Raw genomic sequence first — 14311 nt, forward strand, 5'->3', positions numbered from 1 at the left:
CTTCACCTTCACTTTTCACTTTCATGCATTGGAGAAAGAAACGGCAACCCACTCCAGTGTTCTTGCCTGGAGAATCCCAGGGACGGGGGAGCCTGGTGGGCTGCTGTCTCTGGGGTCGCACAGAGTCGGACATGACTGAAGCGACTTACCAGCATGCTGTACGGTTGGACCTTGTTGTTCATAAATTTTTATGGGGGCTTCCCTGCTGGCTCAGTGGTAAAAAATCCGTCTGCCAATGCAGGAGATGTGGGTTCAATCCATGGGTCGGGAAGATACTCTGGAGAAGGATGTGGCAACCCTCTCCAGGATTCTTGGCTGGGAAATCCCATGGATAGAGAAGTCTGGCAGGCTACCATGAGGCTGCAAACCAGTCAGACACGACGAGTGACTAAAGAACAACAATACCAATTTCTAAGTAATACTCCTATCATACCACCTCAGGTATCCTGTAAACATAGTTAAATGAAGTGTGCCTTTGCATAACCTCTTTTGCATAATGTTCTTTAGAGGACGTAGAAAAACACACAACCCAGATGGTACTTATTTTCTATAGCACAGTATTTTAATTAAAGTAGCAGGATTGATATTTTGATTAACAAACAAAAAATCTAAAATCAAATCTTTTCCCATATTTTCCTCTGGAATTTCAGCAGCAGGAAACATAGTACTAAATGCTGAATGACTTCTTCGATCTTTTGATGTTGATAAGTTTTGATAAACAAAACTTTTAATTAACATGAGACTTATGCTGAAACACTTGTCATGGTATTAAAGTATTAACACTCGTTGCATGGCTATGACAATTCTTTGAAAATCACAGGCCGCATGACAGAATATTCCTTCAATATGAAAAACAGATTTAATCACTTTCTAGATATCCTCAATTTTATCAAAGTCTCATTCACAGGTACTACTAAGTGTTTTATAATATAATACAATTACAAATTATAGATGTTTAAACAAAATAGAAATTTATTTTTCCTCACATAAGTGAATTCTGGAGACAAGTAATTCAGGCTTAACATAACTGCTTGCTGATGCTGTGAGAGCCCCAGTTACTTCCAACATTGGTTCTGACATTTTCAAGCTGTAGCTTTTTATTTTTTTCCACGCTTTAAAAGTTATTTATGTATTTATGCATTCAGTCATTTGTACATTCATTTCTTGCCACCTCATCCCTGCTTCACTGAGATATAATTGATGTATAAAATTGTGCAGGCTTTAGCTTTATCTTCATGATACAGAATAAGCCCTGAAGCTCCAGATAATCACATCTGGATCAAGTAATCTAACATAGGAAAATAAGAGGTATACCCCTATAGCCCTTCTATTTAAGAAAACCAAGAGAAGTCCAAATAGAAATTTATGCTTACATTTCACTTGCCACAGCCCAATGGTACGACCCAACCTAGCTGCAAAGTAAGAAGAGGGGTGTGGTACTCTGTATGCCAACAGCTACAAACCAGGTCCATAGAGGAGGATGGAGAGCAGGGATACGGCATGGTGAGCAGCTGTCTCCATTGTGCTGGTGTATATAGTTATTACACATTTATGTGATCTATTATATGATTTCTAGACCTGCTTTTTAGCAGTCATAGTGGCCATGAATGAGCTTAAGAGTCAGTATTCTCTCTCATCACAATACTCCCCAACATTTTTTTGTAAATGCAATTTATATTTTTTTAACTTCAGGGAATGCTTTCGAGGATAAGGAGAGGACAACACGGAGTCAAACAAATAACTAATAATATTATCCTAACTCCAAAAAGACTGAGATACTCCAGTCTAAAAAGAAAAAGATTTACTTGCATTTATCTACTTGCACATGACAGATAGCATAAAACAACTCAAATGAAGGTGAATGACTTAACAAGGGGCTTGACAAACGATTCACTACAATGGGTGCTTCTTCAATACTTACCATTTTTAATCTACACATTCTACATAAATGTTGACTGGCAGGATAAGGACATTGTTTTTTTACCTGTCTTGTTCTAACAATTTACTGGAATCTTAGCTACAGCCAATGAAAAGCCATCCATCTCAAACTTCATCAATGAGAGAAAAGACAACTGAAGCAGACTTGGGTGTGGGATGCAGATGGCTGAAGTGACCTTGAGAACAGTGAAACTTGAAAGTAATAAAGAGTATCTTGAGATGGATATAAGCAAATGTAGGATGGATTTTAATGAAGACATGGACCATGGTAACTGAAAAATACTGCTTTGCATCTTAAATGAAAAACTTAAAATTGAAAAAAAATAGTGCATACTTCTTAGGAAGTTCTCCATTTATGCACTGTTTTATTTTGATGATAAAGATATAAACAGAAAGCAAATAAGATGACATTCGAGGAGATGTATTTGAAAAGGAATGGATAGGGTATATTATAGGGTTAATACAATTCCAATCTAATCTCTATATCCTCTAAATCAGTAATTCTGAGTGGTAACAGCTTTTAATCATAATCTAAAGCTCTGATATATCTTCTTATACGACCTGAGATACATTCTATTCCATCGGAAAAATACTGGAGCGGCCATAGAAGAGAATGCTGACCCATGAATCAGAAGACCTGTATTTCAGTTCTTGTTTTGTCTCGAACACAAAATGGGAATCTCCAGGTTAAGCTGCTTCATCTCACTGTGACTGAGTTCTGTCTCCTCTGTATTGTGCTGATGTTCTGTGATTCTATGTGTATCCTGTACCTTGGTGAAGTCCTGAAATCTTCAGAAATACTTCAGAGCTATAGATTCTAAGATTCAAGAGATCAGACAACTTGTGCAAGTCCAGACTAGAAAATAGCCTCAGTGTATTTGCAGTGATTCTTATATAGAAGAAATATCACTGGAAGAAGCCACGAGGTTCCTAACTCCTGGGAAATAGCCAGGCATTTCAAAATGGAAAACGTGTGTGAATCACTTCTCCTGCAGCACTGATGTAGCTATTTACTGCATCAAGTTTTGCTATGCCTCCCCTGACTCAAACAGAGGGGCTTAGGAAGTCAGCAGGTCTCGTGATATGGATAGTTGAAGACAGACTGTGGCATTCATAATGATCTGCACTTTCATTATAGATGGAGAAAAGAAAAAGAATTCAAGGTACATTTTTTCAGGGAAGTTAAAGGTTAGGAAGATCACTAGCACTATGGCTTCAAATACCTCCCCCTCAAGATGCTCCTTACTGTAGTGAATCAGGTCTAATACAAGAAACCTAACTTATATGCAGAGTACATCATGAGAAACGCTGGACTGGAAGAAGCACAAGCTGGAATCAAGATTGCTGGGAGAAATATCAATAACCTCAGATACGCACATGACACCACCCTTATGACAGAATGTGAAGAGGAACTAAAAAGCCTCTTAATGAAACTGAAAGAGGAGAGTGAAAAGTTGGCTTAAAGCTCAACGTTCAGAAAACGAAGATCATGGCATCTGGTCCCATCACTTCATGGGAAATAGATGGGGAAACAGTGGAAACAGTGTCAGACTTTATTTTTTTGGGCTCCAAAATTACTGCAGATGGTGACTGCAGCCATGAAATTAAAGACGCTTACTCCTTGGAGGGAAAGTTATGACCAACCTAGATAGCATACTCAAAAGCAGAGACATTACTTTGCCAACAAAGGTTCGTCTAGTCAAGGCTATGGTTTTTCCTGTGGTCATGGTATGGATGTGAGAGTTGGACTGTGAAGAAGGCTGAGCGCCAAAGAATTGATGCTTTTGAACTGTGGTGTTGGAGAAGACTCTTGAGAGTCCCTTGGACTGCAAGGAGATCCAACCAGTCCATTCTGAAGGAGATCAGCCCTGGGATTTCTTTGGAAGGAATGATGCTAAAGCTGAAACTCCAGTACTTTGGCCACCTCATGCGAAGAGTTGACTCACTGGAAAAGACTCTGATGCTGGGAGGGATTGGGGGCAGGAGGAGAAGGGGACGACAGAGGATGAGATGGCTGGATGGCATCATTGACTCGATGGACATGAGTCTGGGTGAAATCCGGGAGCTGGTGATGGACAGGGAGCCCTGGAGTGCTGTGATTCATGGGATTGCAAAGAGTCGGACACGACTGAGCGACTGAACTGAACTGAAGGTGTACTCATGAAATTTGCAAAAAGTACAAACCGCTATGCAATTCATGTGGAATTCATATGCCTGTAAATTAAAGAATAAGTAAGTACATAGTGAAAGCTATTAGTTCTTTTAAGAAAAGTATGTCTAAAAGACTATAATATTCAAAGATATATACATGTTCTTTGAAAATAAGAACCACATTTTCAAATGGATGTCTGATCACATAAACATAGATGAGCATAAAGGGAAACCCCGTGATCGAATAAATTAGTGTAGTGTGATACTTTGTCCTTGTACTAGTCTATACAGCGTCGCTTGTTAAACTGGACACTCTATGAGAAAGGTCATTGATAATTTGATTATAAGGAAATAACAGTGAGGCTTCAAAAACGTAGGCAAATGCAATGGACACGTTTTAAACTTCCTTTAAGAAAGTTAATGTCTACTTCCCAACACTAACAAAGGCAGTAGATACCTTCTGTAGACAGGGAATGTGAATATACCTTTGCATATTCCTTAAGAGAAGCATATCCTTTACCATTAACTGAAGAAAGAATAAAATCCCTAACAAGTCCCTATTAAAAAGAAGTCAGATTTGGTACGTCTGTGACAGTTTAAAGACCATATTATGTGGGAAAACAAAATCAACATTTAACCTGGCCAGTGAAAATGGTTTTGGAGTTTCAACATTTGGCAGACAGGTGGAATTAAATTCAAGTCAAGTATTCAGAGAAACTAATATAGTATTTAAATATTTGCTTAAGTAATATAGTATTTAAAATAACATATTTGAAGAAATGTTTTTGTTGAAATGTTTTACAGTTTTAAGTGAGGATATTTTTAAGAGAAAAGGCTTGACTGAAGAATATTTTACTTTCTTTGTCATTCTGGGAACTTGAGTGGGATTTTTATATTTACTCTTTTATTAGCCATGTTCTTTTAAGTCTAAGATAACTGGAGAGTATCCCTTGTAGCTTTTAGAAGGAAATTATATTTAGATTAAGATTATATAATCATTTTTGAAGGAAGACACCGAGAGTCTCAAAGTTGGATCTAGCGGATGTGTGTGCAGGCTAGATATGACGAGTGGACGAGTGGAGGGCTGCCTGGAGGCAGTGAGCGTACAGGGCACTGGCTGCCTCCATTGCTGCCAGCTTGCCCTACAAGCCTGCACAGCAGAGTGGTTACTGTGCGGCCCTGTCTTCCGCCATGTGGCCAGGCCCCTGCCTGGACACCCAAAAAGAACCAGATCAATCAGAGGCCATGTACTGAGATTTGAGATTCTTATCCCAGAGGGTTGGGTCTGTCTCTTTCCAGGTGAAGAAGCTAACTTGGGAGCACCTGCTGGCAGAGCGTTACCCAGGTGGTAAAAAATGTCAATCAACTCGAAAAGAAAAATGAAGCCTATGCAGAGAGAGAAGCAGGAGGTCAGAAACTGTGAACAGAACGCTGATTTCGTTGGTGTCTGCTTTAAGCTCCCGAGGCCCAGCTGTATTTCCGTTGTTGGGTTGCTTAGAAGATACAGATCCTCTCATGATAAAATTTGTCTGTATGCAGAGCTCAACATTTTTTTAAGCAACATATCAAATGGGTTATAAGTGAATTTATAAATTTAGCTTGTCATTGCTTGCCTCTGAATGAATCCATGATGTCTATACACTCTGTACACCAATTACAGAAAGAAGAGTGGCAACTCTTATTGACGTGTAACTCCCAGGATAACTTTGTACTGTCATCCTGAAAAAAAGTGATCTCTTTGCTGTATGTAACCAACACTTCTTTTATTTAATAGCACAGTAAATTAATATACATCTTTAATTTACCATCAGAACATTGCCAGTAGCTTGGACATAAATTATGTAAAGTCTTAAATTAATTATGAAGTCCTTTACTCAGTAGGGAATATGATCATCCTAAATAATCTTATAAAAAAATCAGGTAGAGGTGCCAAAATTTTTTACTGGCCTCTAATACCAGCAGTTTTATTACCAGAGAAAACAAGCTGGATAAAACAGTTTCTAGAGATGATAAGCAGTTCTATTGCACTGAAAATTCGTGAACACGTAAAACTTAACTTTTAAAACTAAAATACAAAATCCTCCAACTTAAATCCTAAAAGTGTGTTCTGAATTCAGGCTGCACCTTCTCATAGAAATATTGTCTTAAATGGTGGGTAGGTTCTTAAGTAATCTTACAAAAGCCTCTTTAACCCATATGTATCTGGACTGTATCCAGTTTATGGAAGGATCAGAAGAGGCATAATTAATTAAGAGAATTTGGTCCTTGTCCAGAATTATGCAAAATTATAAAAACACAAAGCTGACGTCTTATTTTATTTCTGAAATATCAACCTCCTAGAATCTCTCTAGAATCTTCTTTCCCAAAGACACAGAACACAGCACGTCACGTACTGTCCTCTACCCTTAAATTTCTCTGAAATTCAAACTGCTTTACCTTTACCCCTTGCTGACCAGAAGTCTTTAAAGAAAGTCCCTTTCAGCAGATGATTAAGAGGTAAGCAATGTCATTCACATCCATATGTAAATAAGCAAGTGTCCTTGGCCCTGCAAGTATTTTTAAGCATTTTGAAAGAAGAAACAGTGATCTCTCATATCAACCACGGTTTTGAAAATCATGGATTTAAGATAACAAAGGTTCACATTTGTAACACAAATATGATAAATCTCTTATCTTTTAAAATGTGTGATTTTTTTCAGCCATTACCTGAAATAGCCAAAGAAAAGCAAAAGTAAAGCAAATAACCTTCTTTGCCTTGATGCTCGGGAGGCGAGTAACTATATACAACTCAAGGAACTGCTTTCAGATCAATTTTTCCAAGTTGGAAGAAATATGACACTTTTCTGCTATTTTTCTTTTCCAGAATAGTGCTTGCACCCATGAGTTTTCCTTCCTAGCATTTTTGCCTTTTAACTGTGATCTTCAGCAAGTGCTTTAGGGTCCTCATTTGCAAACAGAGGATAATAACAGAACTGACTCCAAGGGTAGACATGAGCTGATGTCTGTGTCAAGGTTTAGAACAGTGTTTTGTGTGTACTAAGTCTACACAGGATTCTGTAGTTATTACTACTATACTATTTCTCTGGTATATTACATGTTTTGTCAAGGAAACAACTGTATTGTGAATACCATGTCCCCACGATCTAGTACAGGAGCTGGCACAGACACACACAAATAAAATTAAAAAATACTACTTCACTTTTATGGGTCATAAACTGAGACGTACAGATTTATGATTCCTCAGAATTTAAAAATAACCACTGAAAGAATTACGTATAAGTTAACTCTGAAATTACAAATAAAAAAGAATTAATGAAAACAGGTGAGGAAGAATAAAAAAAGATAAAAATGCATGTGCTATGGAAATACGGGTAATGTCATCAATTGAAAGAAATTAAAGGAAAAAACATTAATATACTGTTAAAGACAATTATACCCAAACTAATTGGTTCAGAAAGACTAACAGTAAAGACAGGCAAAGTTGTAACAAACTTAGGTATTCACTGGAACAAGAGGCCCAGACCTGGACCTGATGAAGGCTCTATCGACAAGACGTGACAGAGCAAAGATGGAGATGCGAGATTTCCATGCCGCAAGAAAGTCAACAGTAACTTAAAAGGCATCTACAAATTCAAACTGTTTTCTAAGTGGAAATCAGCCAATAACTAACAGAACTGTCCAGAGAAGTATTTAATGGATCAGAGAAGTGAACAAGTATGTTATTATTTGAAGATGCTAAATTGTAAAATCTTATAATAGCAAATACACAAGAAGTGCATAACATTTATTGCCGAATGTTCTGAACTGACAACTAGAGGCAATGAACCAGTGGTCACAGATGCTACTGGTCCATTTGAAAAAAAATCTGGTCATTAACATTAGAACTGATGCTTAGTATCAGCCTGTAGACATATCTGAACACTGCGGGTAAATATTGAAGCAGTGTGGTTAGGAGAACTTCTACAGCTAGAACTGTGGAAAAGCCACCACTCTGATTTAAACAGGAAATTATTCAAACAATGAAAATTATTTGCAACTGGAAGGCACCTTAAAAGGTGTGTTGAAGAATTCCTGGTATAAAACCTTCATAAAGGTATATATAGCTTCTTTTGTAATCCTATGTGAATGAGAAGAAAAGACTAATTTTATATACCTGGAAACTGCATTCTTTAAGCAGAAGAGAAAAAAATTCAGGTTGTCCAAAGGATAGATTAATAGTATTTGCGTATATCACCTATTACTTCCCCTTATGTGGACAAACAGTTAATGAAAGTTTATAATGTTCAAGGCACTGTGCTGGGTAAAGACGATATGAAAGTACAGTATGTCCATGCTCTCAAGGACCTTATTTAGTAAGTCAAACTAAGCAAAAAACATCTAGTTATAATCTTTCACATACTAAAATATCAGAACTGAGATGCGGCCAGATGGAGAAAGATTAACGGAAGGGAAGAAAAGACGAATGCCTATTTAGGGAACTGCAAGTTCAAGGGACTCCTTAAATAGTGTGGGGTGGTGATGGCGGTGTGTGTGTGTGTGTGTGTGTGTACATGTGTGTTTCGGGAAGTAATATGGGTAAAGAGGGGGAGCAGGAATGATGGGAGATGAACATGAAAAAGTTTGTTGGGGCCAGATTATAAAAGATGCATGAATAATGTGCTAGGGAGTTAAGACTTCTACAGAAAACGGAGAGTCAGGAACAGCAGAAGCCTGGCAGGATCTGATCTGCCCTTTGAACCAATCCTTAATAAACAGGAGAGTTCCCAACAGCCATCCACATGCAACAGATTACATTGATCACTAAATGTTTACAGCTTACTCCAAAATTCCTATTCTAAATGAGGAATACAATGATCTAAGAATAAGTCTAATTGCATTAAACAGCTTGATTTGCATGATTTACCATAAGGTGGTGGCAACAATAAGAACTGATCTTAAGGCAGCTCCTTAGCAAGGATGCAAATAAAGGAACAGAAGGAAATTACCTAACCACACAATCAATGATAGGCTAATTCCACTCAATAAATGATGGCATTGAGAAGACAAAACTCTTTCCACAGAATACATTTATTTTCATATTTAGAAGGACTGACTTGTTGAGATTAAACCAGTAAAGATAAATAAAAGCCAGGCTACGTAACAACAATCTGCCCACCTACTGTGGGGAATTTGGGTGAAGGAGAAAGAATAGGGAAACATAATCTACAAAATATTCAGGACAAAAATATTTTGGTTATTACAACAGCCACAATTTGAGAACTATAAACATTAAATGTAAATTAGTGGTAAGTCCTGTGGTGTTCTTAAACTCGATGATATTTTAAAACTCTTCTCTGCCAAGGTGTTTTATAAACAAGCTAGCGGACTGATCTCTAAGGAAACCCTTGAAATGTATCTTTTAAAAGTAAAGGATTTCATTTTCAAAAGGTTATGGTGAAATTCTTTGAGAAAGAAAATACTGATTGATTCTATTAAAAACTTAATTGGACAGAGTCATTAGATGTGTTAGAGGAAAATCCGCTTAACAAGACTGAACAGTGCGGTGCAGCAAAGCCAGGGAGATACGGATGGTCAGTGTGCATCACTGGTGTGCATCTTTCCCCCTGGCAAATGATGCTCTGCTTTACTGAAGCTGACACTTCTGGTGAGGAAGGTGGAAGTGGATGGCAATCACTGTTTCTATATTTTACTACCAAGGCCAGATTTAAAATACATACGCTGTCTCCGAAACGAAAGATACCAATGGACGTCGGATTGCAAGTCCTGATTTGGGTTAAGGGAAATATGACTACTATGAATACTGCTTCAGTTCTGTCACCGTGTATCTTGCTCCTTAATAGACTAGGCAGGGAAGAGAATTTTTTTTTTTTTTTTCAATTTCACCCAGACATTAAATAGTAAAAAATCTTCAACGACTCTGAAGTTAGAAGATGATACTTGGAATGTGATACTAAATTTTTTTATCATAGAGACGGTAGTTGTTTATTTGATTTTGCTCTAAAATTTTTCTACAGCAAAGCATAATCCAAGAGATTAAGCATCTTAAATGCGAGAGAATGATCAAAACACTGCTACCATCACCCAATCACTTCTGGTTTCACACCTGGTACATGGAGCACTCTGAGGAAAACAGAAGTCTGACTTTATACCCTCAGTTCACAGCTCATAGTTCACATGGATAAGAAAGCCTGAAAGAATTCCTTGAGGAACATCTGTCAAATATGATGTATTAACCTACAGGATGATAAGGACGTGGGTAAGAGTTAGGGAATATTCTATTGTTATAAGATTTGTAACTTACTCTTCATGTCATTGATTGAAATGTGTCTTCTCCAGATGTTTTACTGCAATGAATACACAGGTCTCTACCATTCCATAATCAGTGTTAGTCCCTCAGTTGTGTCCAACTCTTTGTGACCCTGTGGACTATAGCCACCAGGCTCTTCTGTCCCTGGGATTCTCCAGGCAAGGATATTGGAGTGGGTTGCTGTTTCCTTCTCCACGGGATCTTCCCGACCCAGGGATCAAGCCCAGGTCCTGCATTGCAGGAATATTCTTTACTGTCTGAGCCACGAGGGAAGCCCAATAATCAGAGGTGGGGATAAAAAGTAGTTTGACAGAGCTGGAAATCAGTTTCAGAGTTATATATCATATCAACCTTTGGGTTCTCCTGAAGTCAAGTAACACTCCCTGGTCTGCAGTTTCTAGGCCAGAAAAATATACACTAAGTTACATTAATTCTTCTCTGTGCCAGCTAGAATTACCAAAGATTTTGGGGGGTATTTCTATTAGTATTCCCCGAAGAACAATTTCACAGAGTACTTTTAAATTGAACAAAAGTTACCTTGAAAAGAATAAAAAAGACACGGTGATGTGTTCTTTTGATGAATCTCTTTCAGAAACGAATCCTGACTATCACACTATTTTATGTTTTAAAATGGACCCTAGTTCTTTTATTCTGTTTTGTGTCCTCTTCAACAAACCACACTGAAGCTAGTTCTATAAACCACTCTGAAGTTAATCATAAAATATTTCTTGAAGAAGACATGCAGTTTACTTCAGAATAAACAAAATCTCAAATAAAATAACAAGTGAAATAGAATATACATGTCTTCATCACACAACCAATAATCTACTAAGAAGGTTCAAAATTCAAGACAAATATTAGTCATAAAAATGGCAACCATTTATTGAGCCTGTATTCCCCTACCAGTGTACTCGGCTAGCTTTTGATTTGCCAGTTATTACTAAAGGCCTGTGAGGGCAGAAACCATACTTTGTCTTTTTTATAGTTGTAACTTCAGGACCTAGTACAGTGACTGATTTACAAAAGAAGCTCAGACAAATGCTGAATGAATTAAAGAGTGGAAGGACAGATGGATGGATGGTTTGCTTGAATCCAAAGAAAATGATTTCCACTCGTTCTAACACGCTGTCTCTATGGGAAAAAATCCCAGAGATCTGAGCAGAGTTGAGATGATGATGCACTTCCTCTGCCAATTCTTACACATAAGGAGAGGTCCTTTATCCTAAGGACCTTTGTGTCTGCCTTTTCAGCACCTATTCCTTCTTCTTAACGCTGCAGGGACTCACGCTTTTACAGAGGTTAACTGCTTCCTCTTTGGAGATGGAGCATATGACTTAAGCTAAGCCAATCAGAGAATGGTCATCCTATCAGTACAATTCAGATGGCACATGAGGTCTTATTCAACTTTCAGTCAATTTTAAACAATCTTTAAGCTGTCTTAAATTTTATGTATTCCATTCTACTTTCTTTCTAGATTCCAGGATTAGGCCTCTGACTTAAAAACAAACAATAAACAGTCACTGGGGATTTTCAGCACCCTAAGCTGTTTAAAGGCTGCCCTTTGGTGAGCTCTGAACTTTGGTCCCTGTTTATTTTACCTGTTTGAGGATTAGTCAGAAAGTAGAGAATTCACTCAATTTTCTTTTTAGTGTTCCTTATTTACACCTCCTTCACAAACCGTAGCAGCTCATTAGACAGGATATTTTACTTGGTTAATGAGTAGAGCAGCAGGGTCTTAGGTGAGGCTCTTATGTGAGTGATGACAGGTCCTTTGTTAAGAAAATACAAAGCTACCTGCAGGCTTTAGTGACCCTTTCTTGGCCTTGGTTGACAGTCACATTTAGTTGATTAGATCTCAAAAGATTGGGATGTAAGAAACAGGATCAACAGTCAAACACACCTGGTTCTTTCTGGTGGTGGGTAGAGGGGGTCTGAAAGGTGCTTGGAGGGCAGTTGTAAATATTTAGATGTATTATGCTTATCATTTCCCTGCTTCTCTTTCCCAGTCTCTCAAATATACTAAAGCAATTCTGAACATTGTTTAATCTACACTTGATAATTTAAGAAGGATCTTCAGAGGTCATGGATCATAGATCTCTACTATTCATACACCAAAGTGTTGGTGATGGGGAAAGATAAATGGAGTAAGAGTTAGTTAATATGATGATGGACTAGCAAGTAGATATAAAAAATGGACATAAAAATTCAGACTTTTTTATATTTCAAATATATAATATCTAACGAAGCAAATTATGAGTAAAACACAAAGCCAGGCACACACACAAATCAGCTGAAAACAACAGGAAAGAACTCAGTTTTTCATATGCTTCCTCAATGTTTTGAGAAAAAGCTAGGATCCCAAGAGAGCTTTTATGTCTATAAATTTCTTTTTCTCTTCTAAATTACATTTAAATGAAACAAAAAAACAAAGAAAAAACAATAATAAGCTTTGTTGGTAGGTCTATACCATTTTCATACGTTCGAGGGGAGAAGGGAGTAAACAAAGTTTCTACAACTGTAAGTGATGCTTAGAGGAAAATTCAATCATTGAGTGATGCCAGGACTGATTATTCTACTGCACTTTAAAAGCCAGGGATTGCAGTCTGTGAGTCCAAAGTGGTTTCATATGGACTGCCACAGTTGTGGTTTACGCTTGAAACTATAACCTGTCAAATTAGAAGCAGGCAAGACTATGCTCTTAACGGTTCCACTTTCTACTGTCTACAGTTTTGTCTACAAGTTCAGCGTTTTTTATCCAGTTTAAGTTCTGTTATTTGGATGAACAGAATCTCAAAACTACTCTTTGTTATTTTGGTTAGAGATTTTAGTTATGATTCAAGGCTTAGAGAAGCTGGCAATCTTAACTTTTCTTGTATAGATGAAGCTGACTTTCACTGCAATTCCTTCTATCAACTATTGATATTTTATTATCCTGGTCACCACTATGCAATATATAATATAACTATAGGGAAGAGAAATTTAAACCGTATGAGCTCCCAAGCTTTTTCTGCCCTACATTTCCAAATATTTGATTCATTTGAACATCTACCTTACTGACTCATCAGTTTTCCAGGCCCACAGTAGCCTGCTATTATGAGCTTACTGTTACAACATGCTCCATTTCTCTTCTTCTCCTTGATTATGGAATGCCCTTCTGGGCAATAGGCTTGGTTGACAGAGACTTTCCTGTCAAAATTGAAAGAGCTACTTGTTCAATTTCACTAATGTTTTCTGTAGAGTCCTTCATTAATAAATTTTTCTTAATGCCCATTTGTATAAGGTAAAAATGTTTAAAAAATAAAGCATAAACAATATTTGCTCTCTGCATAATGCATCATAAGTAAAACCATGCCACTAAACAATCATATCCTGTTTAGGCCATAATGACATCAGAAATATATGTTTATCATCTGCTTTGGACAACTGAGCATGTTTTTGGCCCAAGGCAAAGTTGAACTAAAATCATTTGCAGTTGCCCCAAACCAAGATAACCACACATTTCTAAGGTAATTGATACCTAAGAAGAACACTGCCTTTAGATCACAGCTCATGATCTAAGCATACTAATTCTTGAAAGAAGGCTGTTAAATTTTATAAAGCATGGATGTCTACTGGACTTCCTCCAAAATTTAACATGAAATAATTATATTTTTAGCATGCATAGAGACTATGATAAAGTCAGCACTTAGCACAATCTTTCAGAACTCTGGAATTACCTCTCTTGCCCAATTTAAAGAGAAGGGGAAAAATGGAGTTTAAAAAAAAAAAAAAAAAAAACCATGTAAAAGTATTATAAGAATACAAATGATAAGAATAACGCCTTATATTTTGAAAGGCACTCAAATGAAATCAGTCACTACTTTTGTTTTTCCGAAGTACAATATTTAAGGAAACAATTTTATGAATAAATAGCTA

At 37.2% G+C, this 14311-nt stretch overlaps 1 protein-coding gene across 6 annotated transcripts in view; it reads right to left on the minus strand.

The window, feature by feature from the left end:
* SUPT3H (SPT3 homolog, SAGA and STAGA complex component) overlaps positions 1-14311 on the minus strand; it is a 431789-nt gene that overhangs the window by 139656 nt on the left and 277822 nt on the right. The window lies entirely within an intron of this gene.

This window comes from Bos indicus, chromosome 23 (assembly GCF_029378745.1).
Source record: "Bos indicus isolate NIAB-ARS_2022 breed Sahiwal x Tharparkar chromosome 23, NIAB-ARS_B.indTharparkar_mat_pri_1.0, whole genome shotgun sequence".
Lineage (NCBI taxonomy): Eukaryota > Metazoa > Chordata > Mammalia > Artiodactyla > Bovidae > Bos > Bos indicus.